This window comes from Scyliorhinus canicula, chromosome 4 (genome assembly GCF_902713615.1).
Source record: "Scyliorhinus canicula chromosome 4, sScyCan1.1, whole genome shotgun sequence".
Taxonomy (NCBI): Eukaryota; Metazoa; Chordata; class Chondrichthyes; order Carcharhiniformes; family Scyliorhinidae; genus Scyliorhinus; species Scyliorhinus canicula.
Window position 1 is genome coordinate 40,970,092 of NC_052149.1, and position 21,211 is coordinate 40,991,302.

General features: G+C 46.6%; 1 protein-coding gene across 2 annotated transcripts in view; it reads right to left on the reverse strand.

The window, feature by feature from the left end:
* The window catches only part of LOC119964517 (elongation of very long chain fatty acids protein 4-like), a 53,329-nt gene extending 41,959 nt beyond the window's left edge, over nt 1-11,370 (reverse strand). Inside the window, exon 1 of one of the 2 annotated variants that reach the window (XM_038794101.1) lies at nt 11,246-11,370. The gene's annotated coding sequence lies outside the window, so the exon portion shown is untranslated. Of the gene's footprint in view, nt 1-11,065 lie in introns of both variants that reach the window. The other variant, XM_038794100.1, reaches the window with a different exon arrangement.
* Between the last annotated feature and the right edge of the window lie 9,841 nt (nt 11,371-21,211).

The following is a 21,211-nucleotide window of genomic DNA, read 5'->3' on the forward strand; positions in this document are numbered from 1 at the left end:
TAGTACACTGCCTGCCCTGGTGGTCCGACCACAGTCCACCTGTTAATTCACGTATACTTCATCCTCTAACATGCAGGGCAAGTATAAGATATTGTAAATTGGTTTATCTTTCTCAACTTGGATGGTGGTAAAGTTTATCTTTGTTTGCCCCAAGCGGATCTCTTCTTCCTCCCCCACCCAGAACATCGAATGGTGCCAAGAATCATAACAGCACATTAGAATAAAAATATATTTTAAGGACACAGTTACAAGGTCCGGTCAAGAGTGCTTGCACATCTTAAAAGTTTGAAAGACGGTGTAGCAATGTTGCAGGAGACTCACTTGAGGGTGAAGGACCAGGTGAGACTTAAAAAGGGCTGGGTTAGTCAGGTATTTCAGTCTGGGTTTGACGGACGGGCTCAAGGGGTAACAGTAATGGTCAGCAAAAGAGTACGCTTCCAGATGGAGAAGGTGGTGGCAGATCAGGGAGGTAGATATGTAATTGTGACAGGGGCGCTGGAGGGGAGGTTAGTGGTGCTGCTAAGTGTATACTGTCCAATTGGGACGATGTGGGATTCACAAAGGTGTTTGCGACTTGGACACACACAAACCGACAGGTCACGGCTGCATTCGCTGGTCCCACCGGGGGGGGGGGGGGGGCGTTGGCTGGGCTAATGATAGTAATGGGAGGGGTGGACCTTTGGAGGTTTCTGCACCCGAGGGAACAGGAGTACTCATTTGTCTCAGCAGTCCATACGGTATACTCGCGGATCGACTTTTTCGTGGTGGGGAAGGCTTTGCTGGCTGGGGTTAAGGGGTCAGAATACTCGACAATTGCAGTGTCAGATCTTGCGCCGCATTAGCTGGATATGATACTGGAGAAGGGAGAAGCGCAGAGGCCGGCATGAAAATTAGATGTGGGACTTTTGGGGGACCAAGTGTTCTGTTACAAAATTGAAAAGGTAATTAAGGAATATGTAGGTTTCAATTGTACGGGTGAGGTATCGAAGGCAGTTGTCTGGGAGGCTCTAAAGGTGGTGGTGAGGGGCAAGGTGATTTTGTTTAAGGCCAGGGTAGAAAAAGAGGAGAAGTTGGAGCGGCAGAGGGTAACAGATGAGATTTTGGAGGTAGATAGGAGTTATGCAGAAGACGGAGACCCAGAAAAGCTGGAAAAGAGGATGGAACTACAGGCGAGCTTTGACCAGCTGTCTACCAGGAAGGCAGTGTGCCAACTGAGGCAAGCAAGGGGTGCAGTTTACGAACATGGAGGTCATGGTCAGCTTCGGAGGGAAACAGCGGTAAGGGAAATTATTCAGGTGAGGGATAGGGCAGGGAAGTTGGTGGTGGCTCCGCATCTGATTAACAAGTTTTTTGAGGAATTTTATGAGAGGTTGTACAGGTCAGAGCCATCTGGGGGAGACCGTGAGATACAGGAATTTCTAGATGGGTTGGAGTATCCGAGGTTACGGGAGGGGGATAGGGCTACATTAGAAGGAGCGATAGTGGAGCATGAGATAAAGGATGCGATTGGGAGGATGCAGCTGGGGAAAGTGGCATGGTTGGATGGATTTCCGGTGGAATATTATAAAAAAATTCAAGGATAAGCTGGCATCCCTGATGGCGGGGATGTTTGATGAGGTGATAGGGAAGGGGGTGCTGCCAAAAACCTTGGGGCAGGCATCGATTTCACTGTTGCTAAAAAAAGATAAGGATCCGACAGAGCGTGGGTCGTATAGGCCCATATCAATTCTGAATGGGGACGCAAAAGTATTGGCGAAGGTACTGGCGGGTAGGCTGGAGGAGTGCCTCCCAAAGGGGATAGGGGAAGATCAGAGGGGGTTCGTGAGAGGGAGGCAGCTCTTTTCAAATGTTAGACGGGTATTGAACGTCGTTATGGCACCGGCAGAGGGGAAGGAAATAGGTGGTTGTGGCGCTGGACGCTGAGAAGGCGTTTGACCGGGTTTGACGGTGTTGAGGCGATTTCTGTTTATTTCTTGATGGCAGTTCTGGAGCGGTTTGGGATTGGACCAAGATTTGTGAACTGGGTAAAACTACTATATAAGGAGCTGAGGGCGAGTGTCCACACAAACAACATCAGCTCGAGATACTTTTCTCTCCACCGTGGGACGAGGCAGGGATGTCCTCTGTCCCCCCCTGCTGTTTGCACTCGTGATTGAGCCACTGGCCATCGCATTAAGAAGTTCGGGGGTATGGAAAGGAATAGTGCAGGGGTGGGGGTGAGAGAGCATAGGGTGTCCTTATATGCCGATGATTTGCTGTTATACGTGTCGGAACCGAGTGTGTCGATAGGGGGAATATTGGAGCTGCTTCGACTGTTTGGGTCTTTCTCGGGGTACAAACTAAATCTAGACAAGAGTGAGTATTTTGTGGTATCTCGGCGGATGGTGGGGGCAGGGGTGGGGGGGGCTGCCATTCCGTAGGGCAGGGAGTCACTTTAGGTACCTGGGGGTGAAGGTTGTCCGGGAGTGGAGGGGGGCTCCGCAGGTACAACATTTCTAGTTTGGTGGGGAGAGTGAAAGCTAATCTGACAAGGTGGGATGGTCTCCCTCTGTCACTAGCGGGTCGGGTACAGGCGGTTAAAATGAACGTGTTGAGGCGATTTCTGTTTATTTTTCAATGCCTGCCGATTTTCCTGCCAAAGGCTTTTTTCAGAGAGATTGAGGGAAGGATTACTTTGTTCATATGGAGAGGGAAGGTGGCCAGAGTTAGAAAGGTGCTGCTACAGAGGGGAAGGCAGGCAGGGGGTTTGGGTCTTCCGAACCTGATGTATTACTACTGGGCGGCGAATGTGGAGAAGGTGCGGAGCTGGGTCAGACGGGTTGATTCCCAATGGGTCAGAATGGAGGAGAGTTTGTGCAGGGGATTCGAGATTTTGCCAGAAAGGAGATACAGAACTTCCCGGTGGAGCCGACCTCCACATTTCTGGACAAGGTGCTGACGACAGGGGGACTGGAGAAGGGGGTAGTGTCAGTGATTTACAGAGCTATTTTGGAAGAGGAGAAGGCACCACTGAAAGGGATCAAAGCAAAGTGGGAGGAAGAGTTGGAAGAGGATATGGAGGAAGGGTTCTAGTGTGAGGTACTCCGGAGAGTGAATGCCTCCACCTCGTGTGCGAGGTTGGGGCTTATACAGCTGAAGGTGGTATACAGAGCACACCTCATGAGGGCGAGGATGAACCTTTGAAGGAGTAGAAGATGTGTGTGAATGTTGCGGGCGGGGCCCCGCTAATCACGTTCATATGTTTTGGTCCTGTCCAAAGCTAGACAATTACTGGAAAGAGGTTTTTAGGGTAATTTCTAAAGTGGTGCACGTGAAACTGGACCCAGGCCCTCGGGTGGCCATGTTCAGGGTGTCAGACCAGCCAGCGTTGGAAACTGGTGCAGAGGCAGATGTTGTAGCCTTCGCCTCATTGATCGCCCGAAGGTGGATCCTGTTGGGATGGAGAGCAGCCTCTACACCCTGTGCCCTGGCGTGGCGGGGGGACCTGTTGGAATTCTTGACTCTTGAGAAGGTTAAGTTTGAACTGAGGGAAAGGATGGAGGGGTTCTACAATTCAAGGCCATTATTCATCATGCACTTTCAAGAACTGGATAACATTGAGCATTATTGGGGGGGGGGTGTTGGTGGTGACTGTGGGTGATTCCAGATTCCTTTTTGTCATTTGTTTATGTGAACATGCGGGCTTGGGGTTTAGTGGAAGGATGGGATTGTTGTTATTGATATGGGGATTGACATATTTGTTCCTGATTATTGCTTGTTGGTGGGTGTAAACTTGGGAGAAAATGTGAAAAAGGAGAATAAAAGAATTTTTTTAAAAAAAGGACACAGTTACAAATCTTTCATTAATTGAGGGCTGAAGATCTCATTGTAAAAGAACCATTGTGGGCAGCATGGCAGCACAGTGGTTAGCACAGTTGCTTCACAGCTCCAAGGTTCGATTCCCGGCTGGGTCACTGTCTGTGCGGAGTCTGCATGTTCTCACATGTCTGCGTGGGTTTCCTCCGGGTGCTCTGGTTTCCTCCCACAGTCCAAAGATGTGCAGGTTAGGTGGATTGGCCATGTTAAAATTGCCCTTAGGGTAGGTGGGGTTATTGCATTACGGGGATAGGGTGGAGGTGTGGGCTTAAGTGGGCTGCTCTTTCGAAGAGAAGGTGCAGACTCGATTGGCCGAATGGCCTCCTTCTGCACTGTAAATTCTATGATTCTATGAACCAGCATGGCAAACAGCTCGCTGGCAAAGTCTAGAAATAAAATCAGGCTGATGCTAGATGGGGAAATATAGGCACATTTCTTCCTCGCAATATTAGAAGCACAAACCAATTTCTTGATGAGGAATTCTTTGGCCTGCTCAATGAATGGCAATTCTTGCTGTCAACTGTTTTTTAAAAAAATAATCTGGCCATTTATGTTCTGCACCTGGAAAGCTTTGGACATCACCATTCTACCATCTGATATGAACCTCGCAACACCAGCTCGTCCAGAAATGGGTACTCCTGAATTTCTGGTTGTTGATCATACATCTCATTTACTGCCAGATAGCAATGGAATGTGTATAACTCAGTAAAGTTTTTTAAGACAGGTGAGTGCTTCAAAAATCACCCGCCACAATGCCACCACAATAAAATGACATGAAGCACTAACTTTTGATCTTAAATAAATGATGGGAAAAGCAATACTGAGCTTTTAGTCACTTGTCTAATATCTCCTCCTTTGGCTCAGTGTCAATTGTTATCCTAAATCACCTTCTATGAATTGCCTTGAGAATGTTTTCGTACTTTGAAGGCACAAATAAATGCAAGTGCTTGTTCCAATTGATAAACCCAAGACAATACAATTCCTGATTAAGCTTCTTTTGACAACAAAGCAAAGTCTTCCCTGAGCTATCTCACAACTATCAACATAAGGAGATAGCCCCATGAAAAGACCTGAAGTGGTCGACAACCTTTTCTATCGGCACCAAGTTTAAAGAAGTGGGAATGAGGAGACAACACGAAGAAGCAATTGACTGGTCAAGTTATTCTAACATTTTTGATTGTGGAATAGAAGCAAAGCATTTCTCATAAGGTACAGTTGATTTCAGGCAAGGACGAAGAAGAAAGTTTGCTTGGGCAAATCAAGAAAACTCAATTTTGCTCATTTAGCCACTGTTACAGCACATCAATCCAGTGGCAAGTGCTCAAGGTACAAGAAGTTCTGATTCAAACATCTAACAAAAAAGGTTCCGCAGTAGTTTGAATAAATCATGAATAATACAGAAAAATGGGAAATGAATTGCGAAAACATTTGAATTTGTTTTTATTCAGGGGATGTGGGCAACATTTATCGGCCATCCCTAATTGGTCTTGAACTGAGTGGCTTGATAGGCAATTTCAGAGGGCATTTAAGAGTCAACCACATTTCTGTGTATCTTGAGCCATATGTCGGCAAAATGATTTTTTTTTACAACAATCGACAATGGTTAGCATTAGACTTTTAATTCCAAATTTTTTTTAAAATTGAATTCAAATTTCACCACCTGTCATGGTGGGATTCTGAGTTTCTGGATTACTAGTCTATTGACAATACCACTCACTACACCACTGCCTCTCCTGATCATCTAATCATCTTTAAGTTAAAAGTCAACTGTATAGTGTAAACATACACATATGGGGGAAAGTGGAAGAGGTCGGACAATGCCCAACAAAGCAAAAGTACAGATAATCATTGAAATCTTGAAGGCATAACTGTGCACAGTACTGCTCTCCACACTGATGTGGGTAGTACATGAAGGTCAACCACTCGCATGTCAAAGTTGTAATGTAGATTTCGCAACAAAAATGAGTTGCAGTAGGAAATTGAATGAAAGAAGAGGATTTGCATTCATATCGTGCCGCTCATGACAACAGGACATCTTAAAACACTTCACAGCCAAAGCACTTATGTAGTAACCGATGTAATGTAGGAAACTTGGCAGCCGATTTGTATACAGCAGGGTCCCACAAATAGCAATGTAATAAAAACCAGATAACCTGTTTTTGAGATGCTGATTAAGGGACAAATATTGGCCATGACAATGGGGATGATTGCCTTGCTGTCTTTCAAAATAGTATCCTGGGATATTTTATGCCCACCTGACAGGGCAGATATGAACTCGGTTTAACGCTAAATCTCAAAGACCAACCAAAATAAGGTCCGACTATAAACTTTAGGCAAAACCTTAATTTTAAATCCATAACCTCTCAATTCAGTCTTTTAATCAACTGGAATTAAAAGTCTAATAATGACCATGAAACCATTGTCGATTGTCATAAAAACCCATTTGGTTCACTAATGTCTTTTAGGGAAGGAAATCGACCCTCCTCACCTGGTTTGGTCTACATGTGACTCCAGATCCACAGCAACATGGTTGACTCTTAAGTACCCCCTCAAGGGCAACTAGGGATGGGCAATAAATGCTGGCTCAGCCAGCAGTGCCCACATCCCATGAATGAATAAAGTACATCATCATTCCAAAAACCCTGTACTAACAATGCCACACAACCAACCAGGAATGTATTTGTCTGCTGAGAAATTAGTGCGATATATATCTGACAATATTGCAATATCTGTTAAATCAAACAGCAGCAATGGAGAAAGAAGTTGATTTAGGTTCTCTTCCTCTCTGCTAAAAACAAGTTGATTGCACAAACACATAAAAACAACTCTGCCAAATGCATGAATTATCACCTTCTTTTGCATTAATTGCTAGTGAGAGTCCAGCAAGAGACAATTTATTAAACCCTTTTCTGAATTAATGGTGTTAAATTTATATGTAGGAGCAACTATTTTCACAAGTCCAGTAACTGATCCAAATCAGAAATTCCCCCATTCAGCAAATGTAACACTTCAAAAAAAAAGCCACAATTTCAACCGCTACTCCGAATGCATCCCAGAATTACTATTACTCCTGACTTCAGGGTGTCAGGCAACCACAGAAATGAACTTGTCTTCTGTTGTACGTGTAAAGCAGAAAAAGTTTCAAGGTTCTTCAAAGTGGAGAAACAAAGGCAGAGCAATTGTGGAAACATTAGGAAATTTCCAGGATTGTAGGTGGGGGTTTGAGGTGGCTTTAAAGGCAAGGAAGAGCAACAAGGCAGAGGGCAATTTTAGTCTCATTGTTCTAAAGAGGATATTAAATTATTGGAGAAGCAACAGAGAAGGACAGCACAGTTGATCCTAGACTGTAAGGGAACAACATGAGAAAATTAAAGATTGATTGCTTTTTTCCTGTTTTGAAAAGAAAAGACTGAGAAGAGAGTTGATAGACTTGTTTAGAACTATGAAAGGTTTGTATGGTCGTACCTGAAGTAAGCACTGATGGCAAATGCAGAATTTCAGTTCAAAGGAACATAACTATGAAGGACAACAAAATAAATAAAGGTAATGCTGGAGGAGCCTTTACTCAATTAAAAATAGTACACAGAACGGATTACTGGCACGTGGTGACACAATAAATCATTTTTTAAAAATGTAAATTTAAAGTACCCAATTCATTATTTTTTCAATTAAGCATGGCAAATCCACCTACCATGCACATCTTTGGGTTGTGGGGGTGAGACCCACGCACACAGCGGAGAATGTGAAAACTCCAAACAGACAGTGACCCAGGATCGAACCCGGATCCTCGCTAGCAGTGCCACCACAATTCCACCCGTGAAACAAGAAATCATAATGGGTTTCAAGAAGGAACTAGGTAGGTTTATGTTAACAAGTGGAATTCAGGATTATTTTAAATGTGCCGATGGGTAGGTGGTCTAAAATGACTAAGTTGTCTTATGAAAGTGTTGTTACCATAATTTTTTTAATGGTGGGTTCGGCTACATTTACCAATGTCAAAAACCCTTTGACATTTGTCTACCTGGATACTAAATCTATCAATCTGAATCAAAAGAAATCAAAATCCTCTGCAGACCATCTTAGCAGCTATGTTATAATTATATAGGCGCAGCGATGATCTCAAAAGGTTTACTGAAATGCAGTTAGCATATCTGTCTTTCCTCAGTTACAAATTATTTACAAATAAATTAGTTATCCAGGCACACATTCAATTCATCTCACGTCAATTCAACCTTTGAGACTCAGTCTCTCCAATTGACCACCCACGACTTGCTTTTTTATAAATAAAATGATCAATTCAACCTCCATTCCTAAAGCTGATCATAAGGACATGGGCCTGAATGGCATCTGACATTCTACTTCCTGAACAATCATCAAGATTTCTTTGCTAGCTCTAAATAGGCATGGCTCATGACAATAGTGCTCAAAAATCCTCTGGTAGGCTGGGCCCTTGGCTATATATGTAGTTCCAGTGAGGTATCAACTTTCCAGAAGTACTTGGTCAACCTTCTCATGTACCTCATATATGTTTTTGCATTCATACACTGTCAAGAAATGCAAATACTTACATTTTAAATCAGCAGTCGGAGATCGGCAACTAGGGCCTTCTGTGCATGCCAGCTGTTAAGTAGCCACACACGCAGAGTTAGTGTATTTTCTGTTCTTCATGATGGGAACCTGCCCTGTATGCTTATGCAGAAGAAATGAAGCAAAGAAGTGAAACTGCAGTAAACTGCAAATCAGGTGATCTGAACCAGACTGCCATGGTGCTGAATGTGTCAGGGAGCAGGTCATGGGAGGAGAACAAGGAGAAGGTACCAACATAAGGAGTGGAACAGAGAGAGCCCAGAAGAAAGTCCTCGGCAGGGACAAAGACAGGAATTAGAAAGTGCTTCCTTCAGTAAAATTAAGAATCAGGAGTAGAAACCCAGGCTCCAAATTGAAGACAGAGCTGCAGGAAGCAGACTTGAACCAAAGTGGGCTTGAGAGAAGCCCAGAGGATCCAAGAGGGCATCCTACAGTTGGTGACTCTGTGCTGCAGGCTAGAAAGTACCCTTTTGGAACACTGGTGTTCTGCTTGGCATTGCCGAAGATATGAAAGTATACTTGGAAGGCAAAGCCTTAGTGTACTTGGAGATTTAGGGGAAAGGAATTTCCGAAGGAAAGGTGGAAACCCTGGAGGTGGACCCTTGTTGAAGCCATTTCAGTAGTAGCGACGTTTGGAGAAAATTCCAATGCATGTTCTTTGAACGTGGAGATGGAACACCCTCGTGAGAAAGACAGAGTTTCAGCGAGACTGGTTGGCTCACAGTATGAAAAGTGCCTGGGTAGGTTGTTGAGAAATCCACTGAATCTGCTTTGGTCACGTCATTTACTTTAGAGTGCAGTGCACCTGACCGCAGTTTGCCTGTTAATTAGCATACACCTCATACTTTAGCACACAAAATAAATATAGTAAATTGTTTTATCTTTCCTAATTTGTACGTGTCTTTAAAGATACTAGGGGCATAGGTTTAATGTGCGAGGAGCAATGTTTAGAGATGTACGAGGCAAGTTTTTTTTTTACACAGAGGGTACTGGGTGCCTGGAACCCGCTGCTGGAAGAGGTGGTGGAAGCAGGGACGATCTTGACAAATACATGAATAGGATGGAGATAGAGGGATACGGACCCCGGAAGTGTAGAAGATTTTAGTTTAGAAGGGCAGCATGGTCGGTGCAAGCTTGGAGGGTCGAAGGGCCTGTTCCTGTGCTGTATTTTTCTTTGTTCTTTGTTTTATATAGCTGGGATGAAGGAATAGTGAATATTTTAATCATCTTCTAGTGTTCATATTGAGAACTTTCCAACCTTTTTAATCTGGGGTAATATAGTTCATTTTTACTTGCTAATAATGTCTTACTGTTTGTGTCAAAAGAACATCAGCAGACTACAGTGAAGTTGTTTAGTAGCTCTCCTCCATGGTTTAAAAATAAGTGAGGATCTATTTAAGCCAGGTTTCACTTGGGGATCTGACTTGTCCAGTATTATCATCTGGAATTGTAACAATATTGTAATAACAGAATGAAAAAATCATTAAGAAGTCTTACAACACCAGGTTAAAGTCTAATAGGCTTCTTTGAAATCACTAGCTATCGAGCATAGCTCCTTCATCAGGTGATGATAAAATGACGATGCTTACAGAAGGCAATGAATAGGATTACTTTAAATAAAAAGCACATCTTCCACCACACCTGTCACCTTCATTCAGAATTAACAATACTCTGGGGTGAACTTCACCCAGTCTTCATTTGTACACCTGCAATTCTTCTGATCTGATTGGTCCATCTCACCGAACCAACCAGATTGTCACCCAATACAGAGGCGGCAGGTAGCCTATCGGACAAACTGGGTTTGTCTGGGCGGTAGGGATGCAGAGGCAGGAGAACAGCTATATCTGAATTATCTTTTCTGTTTAGACGCTCCATGTTTGTCCTGAAACAAGCTCATTGTCTTTAGGTTGAAAGCACAAAAAGCAGGCATCAATGCTCTTTTCATAGAAACTTTTCAGCTAACAACCATCTCATTATCTCCGTTCATTCTAGCGCCTCGTCTGATGAGTCAAGCTTTAAACAAAACTCTGGATAACTGGACATCGTACACAGACCCCCACGCGTCCCTTCTTTCCACCCCTGCGTGCGTTTGTCATGTCCACGCTTTTTTCCCCCTCAGCAAGTTACACGGCGCGTTCAGAAGTGGGAAATAATACAAGAGTTGACTAGTTCTTCCTTTACTACCAATTAGTGCGCCTGGACTTTTTGAAACACGCCCGGCGGTACAGGGCAAGGCAGGGCTGTAGCTGCAATGGAACCCGTGCTGCACTCGACAGGAAACGACCCCTAACGGTACCAATGTAGGCCTGCATTGATCTCCATGCAGCTCATGCTGTCCGGGGTAGTAGAACAAGCCTTAACTTGGAATAAAGGCCGACCTCGTAAAAGTTAGCACTGATAGCCCGGTTACAAGTTAAGGAATAAAGGCCGATCTCAAAAGTTAGCACCGATAGCCCGGTTGAAAAGTAAGTTTAACTTCGAGCCCCAAAACAACCCGAAGAACATATTTCCACCTCCTCCCAAAAAAAAAGTTTTGCCAGTACTGCCCCCAATTAAAAACTTGACAGCTTAAAAAAAATGTATTTCGTGTTAGTTCCACACTCCTTTAAAAAAAAGAACGTACCCCCGCCTGCGGCAATGTTATCCGTGTTACTCTGAAGTACGTCCTGTGCACATTCAACAAGTGATGTAATCAATAACGGGCGACACCACGCCTCGGTAAAGGACAAAAGGCGCTCTGGGACCACACTGATACAGTGTGTGGACGGGAGGGAAGGTCAGTCCAGCTGGAGCCCGCACTCACCTGGCCGCCGCGAACCCCGCCAGGTGACGCCCTCTGCGCGCTGAGAGAGGGAGTCAGACAGAGCCAGGCTCCGGATCCTGAGCAAGGAACAGCCTTTCGCCCTCTCCCCCCCCCCCCCCCACTCAGTCCGCGTCTGCTTCCCCTTGGCTGCTGCGCATGTCTGAGACACCCTTCTCTCAGTGCCAGGCTCACACAGACGCGCACTCTGAGACTGAAGAGCGTCGCTTTTTCTTTTCTTTCCCCCTCTCTTTCGGGTAAGAATTAATGCGTTTTATTTTTCTCACGCCCAGTAAAAGTCCAAATGCGGACATTTCGAGTAGGTCTGCAGCCCCCAACAGAAGGATTATTATTGGAAGGTGGTCTGGCCAGGCAGCGCCGTAACTTCGCCTTCAAACCGTTGCACCTTTAAAAGTTAGTTGCGGAACTGACACCGAGGCCAGTTCACCCCATCACCCCCGTTGGCTCCTAGTCTGGCAACACCTCGATTTTGAAATTCTTAACTTGTGTTTTTTTTTAAAGATCCCTCCCTATCTGTCTTCGCCCTTCTTTACCTTCTCAACCTCTTCCAGTAAGATGTCTTACAACACCAGGTTAAACCTCTTGCCGTCCTATTATCCCCTGGCTAATTTTGGTCTCTTGCACGCCCTCACTATTACAACACAGGCGATGATAGAACATTGGCGCCTAGTCTTTTTGCACTGATGAGCTCTGAGTCACAGAAGCACACTTTGCATTTCATACACCACCAACTATTAATTCGTCTCTCAGACTGCTCATATACATCTGGTGGTGAACTTTATGGCTATCTGCTGGCACATTTAAAGACAGGAGCCATAAAACCAAGTGGGTGGCCAGATCACCCCCTTGCCACCCATTCCCAGACCATATTACTTGGGGGGGGGGGGGGGGGAGGCATCAGATAGCCCACCCACCCTTAAGCCTATAGAGGCCTTGAAGTGAACTGCCACTTAAAGGCGTTTTCCCACCTCCACCACAATTTCTCAGTCTGTGGAGGAGGGTGCAAGCAAGACAGGCAGTGTGCCAGCTTGTGCAACACAGGTTGCTGTTGGTCAGGAAGGGGGCACCTTCTTCTGTGGGGGGAGGGCGGGTGGTGGTTCATCAGGGGCATTGCCTGAAAACAGTAGTCCCCTCGACTCTCTAACCCTTCACCACCCAGTCCCCTCGACTCTCTAACCCTTCACCACCCAATCTTCCCCCATTTCACTGGGGTTTCCCAGCCTTGCTTCCCAAAATCCCCGAGACATCTTCACTTCCAAGTGGCGATTGGTTGTAGCCCTAGCAGTGGCCACTAGTCTTCTGGTCAGCTGGCTCTACAGAGCTGCTGGCTAATTTCTAGGGCAGGACTTCCTGTCCCTGAGGGGAATAAGTCTCACTTTGCACTAATTAAGGCTGTCCCCAGCATATTATAGATATGGGACAGTCAGATTTCATGTCAGCAAGGTGCCAACTGACTTAGATTGGGGGCATGGGCAATCTGCCCCTGTAAAATCCAGCCCCATGAGAACAGATGAGTCCCTGCTTAATAATCATCACCAGAATTGAATTAACACATCTGGGGGCCACGTGATGAGAGTATGGGAGCGGTTGCATTTACACAGGCTCTGCTCATCTTTAATCTGTCTTTTCATCCTGTTACACATTTCGTATTTGTCTTCTCTTTTAGTGCATGGCTTTTGCTATGCCACAAGAAGTGTTTGGTTGGTGCTCTTGCAAGAGAGATAAAATGCCAATATTCTCGTTTGTCTATGGCGGCATGAGTGGGCTGAAAGTCTCGGCCCTGAGGTACAGGTCATCAGGACTCACTTATGGGGTGTTGGAGGCGTACTAGCAAGTTCTTGTACTTGGCAGTGTGCTTTCCTTGGTAGAGGCCCGCCTCTGTTCTGTCGAGTTCCTGCTGCATGGCTTGTCCATCCTGACAGGAGAGGGAGAGGTGGACCCAGTGGGGCACACTAATGAGCCTAGACTCCGGCGCGAGGCGGTGGAAGAGTTCCCGAGTGAATTTGAAGATTGGCTGCCATGTTTCAGTAATCTCAACTTGGAGTCTGGGCATTCCACATTCAATGGGGCACATCGTATCCTGTCTTCCAGGCTGGGGGTCTGTTGCATCTATTCATCGATGGTCCTGTAGTGTCCTGTTCCTGATGCTTGTCTTGAGGGATTGGAGGTGGTAGTTCTGGTCGAGATATTACTGTCTGGGTATGGTGGAAGAAATGGTGTCTTGTGTTTTAATTGGCGGAATCCTTGGAAGTCCCTGGAGCATGCTCGTTGATCATATTTTATCCTTGGCCTTTGCTTTCTTTGTGTGTCCGGGAAGATGTCTTTATCCTGGGGCCTGCCCTGCAATTCAGTTGTTATCCTGCCCATTGCTCCCTGTTGATCATGTTGTTGTTTGCTTGATTCTGTCTTTTTTTTCTGCAGGGGAGTGTGTATTATGGGTGCAATGACCTGTTACCATTGGTTACATTGATTTCGCAAGTTAATGTTTTGTCGAATATGGAAAATGGTATTTGTGCATAGTTTTAATCCTAAAAGTACTGATGCTTAATGGTGTCAGCAAGCATTGGCCCCTTGAGTGAGGAAGACTGCAAACATAGCCTCCCAAGTGCAAAGGTTGGATAAACCTGGCCTAGACTACTCAATCTTTCCACAAAGGACAATCCCCTCATCTCAGGAACCCGTCTTGTATTGTGTATTCTATAGTCAGGGCAGTGCTAAAACTTGTGCAAGGATCTTATAGTCAGTTTTGAAGGTTCTTTTGTTCAGCAATAATAGGCACAGTATCACTGCTACAATTGCAGTGACTATGTCCTTTATTGAAGATTGAAAACCAGCTTTACTGAATGCTTTAGTCAGGAATGGGGCTAAATAGCAACGAGTTGTTCTTTATCTCCAACTTCAACTAGTTTACTGTCCTCTTGATATACTAGTAATGCTAATTTCTACAATACAGCAAAAGAACGAGAATAATTCCACATCACTAGTAAAGGACAAGCAAATGAGCATGACTTTTTCATTATTGTATCATAATTGCCCTTTCTCTAGGCCCCTATGCATGGCCTGTTTCCATTCCAAACAATTAGTTTATTGCTTAAATTACTGCTGCAAAATTGACCGTTTCTAAACAGTCCCTCATTATTCAAATTCACCATCAATCAGCTGTGACAGAGCAGTAGCTGAAAGATGACAATTTCTGCATTAAATCCTGAACGTGCGGTCAAATTCAGAGGGGTAATGATGGTGAGCACTCAGTTTGTCAATAGAATCCCTGCAAATTCCAGGTTGTACAGAAACAATTTCAAGAAACAATTTGGTGGGATCTGGAGAGAGAGATAAACGATTTGTGAAATATGTACAGTAGTTCATATTCAGCAAATAGATGCATGCAAATTGGTAAAATAAATTCGAAGCACTCCAGATGAAGTTTAGGATACAAGATGTGAGGTGATCCACAGACTGAAGGATAAGTTGGCAGTCAGTGAATGCCTTGTGGAAGGTTCTGCAAAATAGAATGAGAGTGAGAAGAAAATAGCAAAATTAATGGGCACAAGAGAAGATGTGTTCGGGTTTGTCTTAGGTTACTTTGTTATTTTTGTAAAACAATTTCACCCACAGTATTTCAAATAGCTGAAGATCTATGAATTAAAAAAAAACAAAACCTTCATCATTTGTGTCATTCAGTTTTTGGCACACAACAATCAAATTGTTTACTGGCGACACAAAATACATTTGGAATTTGGTAAAATGGATGCATTTTTGATTATATGGATGTACACAATGTATACCATTCATAAGAACAGTACACATATTGTTAGTTCTCTCAATAGAAGATTTATTCAGAATAGTCAGTAGGTGTGCCCTTGCCCTGATCTTTTTCAGTTATGTTGCAGTAGCTATAAGAACTTAGAATTAGTTTCCAATGATGCCATAACATGGCCTTCGGCTCAACAACTTGTATTTATATAGCACCTTTAACATAAAATGTCCCATGATACTTCACAGAGGCATTGCCAAACAAAATATGACACTGAGCCACATAAGGAGATATTAGGGCAGATGACTAAGCTTGTCTAAAAAGAGAAGTCTTAAGAGTGAAAGGAGGAAACCAGGGAAATAGGCAGACAGATTTCATAGAATTTACAGTGCAGAAGGAAGCCATTCGGCCCATCGAGTCTGCACCAGCCCTTGGAAAGAGCACCCCACTTAAGCCCAAGCCTCCACCCTATCCCAGTAAACCCATCTAACCTTTTGGACACTAAGGGAAAATTTAGCATGGCCAATCCACCTAAACTGCACGTCTTTGGACCGTGGGAGTAAAAACGAGCACCCAGACACAGAGAGAAAGTGCAAACTCCACACAGACAGTCGCCCGAGGCCGGAATTGAACCCGGGAACCTGGAGCTGTGAGACGGCAGTGCTAACCACTGTGCCACCATGCCACCCGAGGGAGGGAATTCCAGAGCTTTAATCCTGGGTTGCTGAAAGCATGGCCGTCAATGATGGAGCATTTAAAATCAAGGATGGGAAGAGGCTAGAATCAGAGCAGCACCGGTATTCCGGAGCATATAGGGCTGGAGAAGATTACAGAGATAAAGACAGACGAGGTCATGGAGGGATTTTTAAAAAAGGATGAGAATTTTTAAATTGAGACAATGTGTAACTGGGAATCATTGTAAGTCAGTGATTCAGGTGAGTGAAGACATTTGAGACATGAGCAGCAGGGTTTTGGATGACCTCAAATTTATAGAGGGTACAATACGGGAGGCCAGCCAGGAGGGCATTAGAATAGTGAAACATGGAAGTAACAAATGCATGGGTGAGGGTTTCAGCAGAAGAGCTGAGGCAGGGACAGAGTCAGGTGATGTTACGGAGGTGGAAGTAAGCAATCATGTGTTTAGGCACATGATAGATAGCTGATCACAGGGTCAAATATCACAAATAGAAGCTCTGCCATCATGCAATGCAAATTGGAAGGAAATTTATATACTGACTGCATTGTTCTCCACTGACGTCGATTGTAAATGCCGAGCTAGACAGACATGAAATAATTAGCCGAAACAAACTGAAGTTAAAAGATATTTTTCTTCTCATATTATAATGGATACATTGAATAGACTCCAGATATTGCATTAATGCTGTGTTCATTACCACCTTTTTAAATGGAATTGGATGATATCGGTTTCAGAACAAGAGTTAGGGCTATCAAGACAATCATATATAGACACAAAGGATGTACAGTGTGCCATTTCCTGAAGCCAGGGATTCATTACTCATTCATCCTGCCACAAGAAGACTTCTCTCCACTTGATGGTAGGTCCAAAGTTGATGATATGGAATGCAGATAAATTGGAGCATGATTCACTTTCACTTTAAATATTTTAGCAGTCTCAAATTTTGAGATTTGATTATATTTTCCACACTTTAATGTGGAATATTCTTTGCGGGCTTCTCGTGGAAGTGTGATGCCTACCCAATTGACCAACTACATGGCAGTTTAAAAGGCCATGCAATGGGAAAATTAAAAATCATATCTAATGTAAGTCCTCAAGTTTTCAGAAATACCAGCGGAAGCACCACTGACCCAAAAAGGGCTGATGGAAAGAGGTTCTGTTTGGGACAGCAAAGAAAAAGATACCTGAACAAGGTGCCCAGGCATAAAGAAAGGAAATGACCATTGTTATAAGTGCCACCTTAAGGGCGGAATGATGGCACAGTGGTTAGCATTGCTGCGTTACAGCAATGAGGACCCAGGTTCAGTCCCAGCCACAGGTTACCGTCCGTGTGCAATTTGCACATTCTCCCCATGTCTGTGTGGGTCTCACCCCCCACAATCCAAAGATGTGTGGGGTAGGCAGATTGGCCTATGTTAAATTGCCCCTCAATTGGAAATTAAAAAAAAAAAATAAGTGCTACCTTCATGACCCCATACTCAGCACCAAAATGAGCTTAATTACCTCATTGGGTTAGAAAAGACCCGGGGAATTAGACGTGCTTTCAGAGAATGTGCTGCACAAAATGTATTTGTCATTTACAGTCATTTCCCTTTTAACCATGAGGAATTTTACTTGTGATTCCATTGTCTTTCCTCAGCCTCTTCGATCGTTTTGACATCACTGGTCACACTATTCTCCTCTAACACCACTGCTTCATTGCCTAACGGTCAACTGCTTCATTGCCTAACGGTCCATTACCACTAGATGTCGGCTAGTGGTAGTCACCACTGTTTGTATAATACGTGTATTAGAGGTAATACGGTAAGGTTTCTGTACTACACGTACGGGGATAGATCCCTGCCTGCTGGTTCCGCCCAGTAGGCAGAGTATAAATGTGTGCACACGGAGCTGCTACCATTTCTAGTAGCAGCTGCAGGAGGCAACACATCTCTGCTTAATAAAGCCTCGAGTACTCTACTCTCGTCTCGTCGAAATTGATAGTGCATCAATTTATTAAGCAGAGATATTACAGCGATGGAACTACGCATCAAGCCAAACGCCTACAGCTGCAACCTCAAGCAGATCAGCGACTGAATAGCCCTCGGCCGCATAGAAGCTTCAGATCCTGTACTCACGGGAAAGCTCTGAGATTTTCCCCCTTATCCGGGATGTGCCCACTTACCCTGAAGCTAAGGAGCTTCTGCCAGGACACTATATCCGGCTGGTCAACAAACTCTGCGGCAGGCACCTCCTGTCCACGAGGCAGCAACTCCCCGGTGAGTCATTAGACGGTTTCTGGCGTGCTCTGCACATCCTGGCGAGGAACTGCGATTGTGAGGCAGTTTCGTCCATGGAACATACAGAACTCTTAATCAGGGACGCTTTCGTTACAGGCACGGAGTCGGCGTACATCCGTCAGCGCCTATCAGAAGAGGCTCAAGCTCGCGGTGACCAGGCAACTTGCGAACTCACTAACGGTAGCCTGCCGTAACGTACAGTCGTACGCCCCCGACCACACGGCATGCACCCCCGACCGCACAGCGTCCTCATGGACATCGTGGGCCCCACCAGCGGCCGCCCTCAGCCAACCCCAAGCCTGTGCTGCGCGGCAGCCAGCCAACCCCAGGGGGCCCCAAGTGCTATTTCTGCAGGCAGACAAAGCACCCCCGACAACGCTGCCTGGCGCGGAGTGCAACCTGAAAGGCCTGCGGAAAAAAGGGACATTTCGCTGCCGTGTGCCAGGCCCGGTTGATCGCTGCTGCACACAGGCCCACTGTTCCTGCACCCCTCACATGTAACCCGTGGATGCCGCCATTTTCATCCCCGCGGCCCGTGGGCTCCGCTATTTTCATCCCCACAGACCACGTGCGGCCCGTGGGCGCCGCCATCTTTAACAACGCCCGCCATGTGCGCTCCGTGGGCACTGCCATCTTTGCCATTTTGGACGGGCACCTCAGGACCCCTGCTCGTCGGGGACTTCATCGGGCCGTTCGTCGCCTGCCACCGCCGTCGACCAGCCCGGGGCCTACCAACACCAACCATAACTCGCCTCCATCACGCTCGACTAGCCCCGGCCGCACAACCTTGCAACCGCGATGACGACTGTGAAAGTCGATGGGCACAAGACATCCTGCCTTCTTGACTCCGGGAGCACGGAAAGCTTCATGCACCCCTCCACGGTAAGGCGCTGCTCCCTCGCGGTACACCCTGTTACCCAGAGAATCTCCCTGGCCTCCGGATCCCACTCCGTGGAAATCCGTGGGTACTGCACATCACCCTCACTGTCCAGGGCGTGGAGTTCAACAACTTCAGACTCTATGTCCTCTTCAACCTCTGAGCTGCCCTGTTACTCGGCCTGGACTTCCAGTACAACCTCCAAAGCCTAACTCTAAAATTCAGCAGACCCTTACCACCCCTCACCGTATGCGGCCTCACGATCCTTAAAGTCGACCCACCTTCCCTGTTTGCAAACCTCACTCCAGATTGCAAACCTGTCGCCACCAGGAGCAGATAGTACAGTGCCCAGGACAGGACCTTCATCAGGTCGGAGGTCCAGCGGCTGCTGCGGGAAGGCATTATTGAGGCCAGCAACAGCCCCTTGTGAGCCCAAGTGGTAGTGGTAAAGACTGGGGAGAAACAGAGGATGGTCATTGACTACAGTCAGACCAACAGTCGGTACACGCAGCACGACGCGTACCCCCTCCCACGCATATCTGATATGGTCAATCAGATTGCGCAGTACCGGGTCTTTTCAACAGCGGACCTGAAATCTGCCTACCACCACCTCCCCATCCGCAAGGCGGACCGCCAATACACTGCGTTCGAAGCAGACGGCTGCCTTTACCACTTCCTTAGCGTTCCCTTCGGTGTCACCGACGGGGTCTCGGTCTTCCAACGTGAGGTGGACCGAATGGTTGACCGGTACGGGCTGCGGGCCACCTTCCCGTACCTAGATAACGTCACCATCTGCGGCCACGGCCAGCAGGACCACGACGCTAATCTTTTCAAATTTCTCCACCCTGCCAAACTCCTGAACCTCGCGTATAACAAGGAGAAGTGCGTGTTCAGCACCAACCACTTAGCCATCGTTGGCTATGTTGTGGAAAATGGAGTTCTAGGGCCTGATCCCAACCTCATGCGCCCCCTCATGGAACTCCCACTCCCCTAGAGCCCCAAGGCCCTGAAACGATGCCTGGGGTTTTTCTCCTATTATGCCCAATGGGTCCCGAACTATGCGGACAAGGCTCGCCCACTCATCCACTCCACAGTTCTCACCCTGACGACAGGCCCGCCAGGCCTTCAACCGCATCAAGGCCGACATCGCCAAGGCCACGATGCATGCGGTCAACGAGACCTTCCCTTTTCAGGTCGAGAGCGATGCATCGGACGTCGCTCTGGTCGCCACCCTCAACCAGGCAGGCAGACCCGTGGCATTCTTTTCACGCACCCTCCATGCCTCCGAAATTCGGCACGCCTCTGTCGAAAAGGAGGCCCAAGCCATCGTAGAAGCTGTGCGGCATTGGAGGCATTACCTGGCCGGCAGGAGATTCGCTCTCCTCACTGACCAACGGTCGGTTGCCTTCATGTTTAATAATACACAGCGGGGCAAGGTCAAAAATGATAAAATCTTAAGGTGGAGGATCGAGCTCTCCATCTACAATTACAAGATTTTGTATCGCCCCAGTAAGCTCAACGAGCCACCCGATGCACTATCCCGAGGTACATGTGCCAGCGCACAAGTGGACCGACTCCGGGCCCTACACGATGGTCTCTGTCACCCAGGGGTCACCCGGTTCTTTCACTTTATAAAGGCCCGCAACCTGCCCTACTCCATTGCGGAGGTCAGGGCTGTCACCAGAGACTGCCAGGTCTGCGCTGAATGCAAGCCATACTTTTACCGGCCAGACCGAGTGCACCTGGTGAAGGCCTCCTGCTCCTTTGAACACCTCAGCATGGATTCAAGCAGCCCCTCCCCTCCACTGACCGAACAACGTACTTCCTGAACGTGGTCGATGAATACTCCCGATTTCCCTTCGCCATCCCATGCCCCGATATGACTTCTGCCACGGTCATTAAAGCACTCAACACCATCTTCGCCCTGTTCGGTTTCCCTGCTTCCGTCCACAGCGACCGGGGATCCTCCTTTATGAGTGATGAGCTGCGTCAGTTCCTGCTCAGCAAGGGCATTGCCTCGAACAGGACGACCAGCTGCAACCCCCAGGGAAACGGGCAGGTGGAGAGGGAGAAGGCCGTCCTGCTGGCCCTGCGGTCTAAAAATCTCCCGGTCTCTTGCTGGCAGGAGGTCCTCCCCGATGCTCTCCACTCCATCCGATCGCCACTTTGCACTGCAACTAATGAAACCCCCCATGAACGTCTCCTTGCCTTCCCTAGGAAGTCCACCTCCGGGGTTTCGCTCCCAACGTGGCTGGCAGCTCCACGACCCGTCCTCCTCCGCAAACATATGCGGCTCCACAAGGTGGACCCATTGGTCGAGAGGGTACAGCTGCTGCATGCA